The 4252-nt window shown below is 35.8% G+C and overlaps 1 pseudogene; it reads left to right on the top strand.

Annotated features, from left to right (window-relative positions):
* Positions 1522-4252, top strand: part of LOC110265337 — a 4506-nt pseudogene continuing 1775 nt past the window's right edge.

Here is a 4252-nt window from a genome sequence, read left to right as displayed (position 1 = left end):
AAGGGGTCTTCTCCGTCGCTTCTGCATTGTCACCGCTCGCGCCACACGAGCTCTCTCCATGACTGCTCACTTGCACGAGCTCCCTCCGCCGCTGCTCGCTTGCATGAGCTCCCTCATCTTCTACGTGCTCGGGTTACACGAGCTCCCTCTGCCACCTCTCAGCTTATGTCTCTCTCTGTCTCACTCCATCCATCCATCTATATGTATGTATTTATCTATTTTAGATTCTGGAATTTCTATTGATCTATATTTTGTTTTGAATTCAAATGTTCATATGTTATTATTGCATCTAAAACTCAATCTGTTCCACTTTTATTTTATGGTTTAGACTTTTGTTCTTGAATCCTCTTCAAGGTTTTGAATTTGATTTTGAAAGTAGCTCCATTAATTGTTATGACTAAAAGTTTGCGTTGAAGATAATCTATTATGCCTTTTATAGTTCTACTTCTAAGGTAACTATAATTACCAGTTCATGAAATGCAATATGCTAAGTACATAGATTAAAATTACTCGGTGACTAATTAGAATGAGATTTTTAGAGGAGTGATGTGTACTAAATAAAATAGTATCACTTAAAGAGAAAAAGTGTTACACTGGTATTGTTTATAATATATATTTATTTCACATTTTGAAAATTCGAATCATTGATTTACTAATTTATGTTGTTTTGCATCATTATTTTCTTGTTAGATAGGATTTTTTTGGGGTAATTTATTACTATTAGATGGAGTCTCGTAAGTGACTGAGATTATTGTATTAAGATTATTGTATTAAATTGTACTGTTATGCTTTGTAGCTTGATTTTGTCATGAAGTATGAACTTTTTAGAAGGATAAATAAATTCAGCTAGTATTGCACTCTGGAAATGTTGGTTCTTTTTTTATTTCTTAAAAGTTTTCACATTAAAGGAAGTTTATCCCAATAATATTATTATGATATTATTATGCTCATGGTTAAGAAGCATATTCTAGAGGGTTTGATTAGTAACTCAGTGTTTGTTAGTTCTTTAATTCTCTGAATACGATCCAAGTTCTCAATATTTTTGGAAATGTGTGATTGAATATTAACCTTGTCAAAAGTTAGGTCTTATTAGACATCAACCTTCAATAATGTGATTTTTTTATTGTTGAAATATTTAGTTTAACTCATTATTTAATGGTCATCATTCTTTTCTTTCACCAATCACCAGAACCCTTTTCGACATACAATGCTACTGTGGAACCTCTCTAACTAGAAGATGATACTATATCAGTTTTTTCTATATAATATAATGAACATATTCCTTTAATTGCACAAACTCTGTAGATTCTAATAAAGATTATCTGCATGCTTGCTGCTGTTATAATTGCATCAGACTTATGTTATTCTTTTTTCTTTAGCAGTTAAATCACTGTATTCTGAAAAATTTAATGACTCTATTATATAAACGAAATGGGAGGATGAAAAAGGAAACAAAAGTTAGTTGGATAATCTAATTCCTACTTTTGAGTTCTGATTTTGGGCTCTGCTCCTAAATTTTGGAAGGCTGAGTCAGAAGAGATTAGGAAGAAAGGGTTTGAGGGAGTTGAGAATGGGGATAATGCTGCTGATGAAGAAGGTCAGATGCTAGTTCAAGAGAACAAAGAAGAGAATGAAAAAGGGTTGAAGAGTCTTGAGCCTCTTCTTGCTACTGAAGAGGATAGAAAATTTAGTATCCCTTGGTTGAAATTGGGGGTGTTGCTTTTAGTCTGGTTCTATTTCTTCTTCCTCTATCTTCTTCGTGGCAATAAATATGGACAAGTAACAGTTTCTTTCACTGTTTTTATTATAGCCATAAGCAATTTCACTCTAGCAGATTTATTTAATCAGATACTTTATTTAATTGGCATACTTTGAATAGTGAATTTGTGCAGAGTATAATTCCAATGGAGGCATGTGGTGTAGGATATTGAATTCTCTCATTAGCTCAAGTACCTCTGGCTATAGTTTTCACTGCCTGGATTATGCTTAGAAAAGAAGTTAGTGAACATGATTTGCAGAAAGTAAATAAGGAAAAGTTAAATTGCAACAAGCAGAGAAGTAAAAGATGGATTTGATTGATTCGGAACCAAAACAGAAATGTAAATAAACATGAAAAGCAATAAACAGAGAATGTAAAATTGGAATTAAGATCTCAGGACCCAAGAGACTAGATAACCAAGTCTAGATCTCAATGCCTTCCTAGATCCAACAAGAGCAATTGCAAGAGAAATTAAAGAAAAGTAAATTGCAGAAGCCAAGAGAAGGTGAAGTAGTAAACAGGAATGGAAATTCAATTATGCAGAGAAAGTAAACAAGAAAATTCTCAAGGTGAGATTGAAACAGAATTTCTTCAATTATCAACCCAAGATTCAAAACGAAATTGAAAACTAAGAGAGAGCTCTCAAATCCTAATGCTCCCTAGTGGAGCCAGCCTCCTCACTAATATGAAAATGATGCCTTATATAGGCTTTACAAAATGAAAATGAAATTCAAAACAAATTACAATTAAAATGAAATTCCTATTCTAACTATCTCTTGTGCCTTTGAGTGATGATCATGGGCCTTTGCTCTTGGTGGAATTGGGTTGAAAGAGGCCTTGGTTGATTGCTCTTGGAGTTTGAAGAAGAACCAAAGTGAACCAATTGGACCGGGTTTGAGGTTAGCCAAAGTTGGACCTAAAGTTTGAGCCAAAGTTAGACTTTTCATATCAGTTGGCACATTTCTCTGGTTTGAACGTTTGTGCCAACGTTAGGGGTCTAACTTTGACCCTAACGTTGGCCTCCCTTATGCACATTTATGGCGCCAGCTTTGTCCTCTTGTCATGTTGCCAATTTTATGCCCAATATAGACTATCATACATGGTTGGAAAGCTCTGAATGTCAGCTTTCTAACCCACTTGGAATCACTTCAATTGGACATCTACAACTCAAGTTATGATCATTTGAAGAGGGCATGGTCGCTGGCTTTGTTGTGCAGCGTTTGAGGTAACGTTAGCCTCAAACGTTGGCGAAAACGCCAGTTCTGGAGGCTCAAATGTATTGTCCACCCCATACTATTATACATTTTTGGAAAGCTCTGGATGTCTACTTTCCAATGCCATTGGGAGAACATCAATTGGAGCTCTACAGCTCGAGTTATACTCCATCGAAGGTGCAGAGGTCAAGTGGCCTCACTGCAGGTTGCCACCATGTTCATTTATGCACATTGCGGGGCAGTTTTCTCCCTCAATTTTAGTGTCCACCATGCAGTGCCATATGTGCTTGGAAAGCTCTTGATTCCTACTTTCCAATGCTTCTTGAATCACCTCATTTGGAGCTCTGTAGCTCAAGTTATTCTTGTTGGAAGTATACCCCTTCAAGCTGTTGTGGTGTGTGGCGCCAACGTTAGCCTCCAAGTTAGGGGGCTAACGTTGGCGCAAACGTTGGTGCCCAGGGGAGATCTTCTCAAGCTCCAACGTTAGCCTCCAACTTAGGGGGATAACGTTGGGGCTAACTTTTGCTCCTCTTCCTTGAATATTCAAAGCAAGCAAAATTAAAGATAATAATCAAGGCACAAGAGACAGAGACATTGTGATTGCATGCTTAAGAAGGTGAGCATAATACTTTGCATAGAAGATAAGTGGCACACCAAACTTAGTGTGACACTTTCACTTGAAATCAATGCAAGTATCTTGTAAATATGGGAACCAAATTTGTGTTGCATAGCAACACCAAACTTAGAATGCAATCCTATGTCCATTTATTTGAATTAAAACTAAGCAAATGAAACTGTTCTTTATTAAATACAATCACCAAATGAAGAGTCTGTTATGAATAAGGATGTCTTGGTGATGTATTAACAGAAACAGTTAATGAAGGAAAGTATTAAAAACAAGTAAATAAATGAAACAAAGGGAAAACAAAAATTATCCAACTAAGAAGAAAAATAACACTGTAAAAGGCAATATGATTATGCAGACAAGTGATGTTGCTGGATTGAATTGCATAGAAAAATAGGTGGCACACCAAACTTAGAATCTTGGTGTGTCACTTTCATGTAAAATTGATGCAATCATCCATGAAGATGGAAAACAGTTTGTTGCAGGGCAACACCAAGCTTATAATGTGATCATATGCCAATTTATTAAAATTTAAACAAAGCAAGGAGAAGAAATGTACCTACTGTCTACCTGTTCTTTACTTTCTTCCTCTTCTTCCAATTTGTTAAGAGAAATGACTTCAAAGAAGGAGAAGTTTCAGCTACTGTCCCTTGC

This window comes from Arachis ipaensis, chromosome B08, assembly GCF_000816755.2.
Source record: "Arachis ipaensis cultivar K30076 chromosome B08, Araip1.1, whole genome shotgun sequence".
Classification (NCBI taxonomy): Eukaryota; Viridiplantae; Streptophyta; class Magnoliopsida; order Fabales; family Fabaceae; genus Arachis; species Arachis ipaensis.
This window is presented reverse-complemented; position numbering and strand designations above follow the sequence as displayed.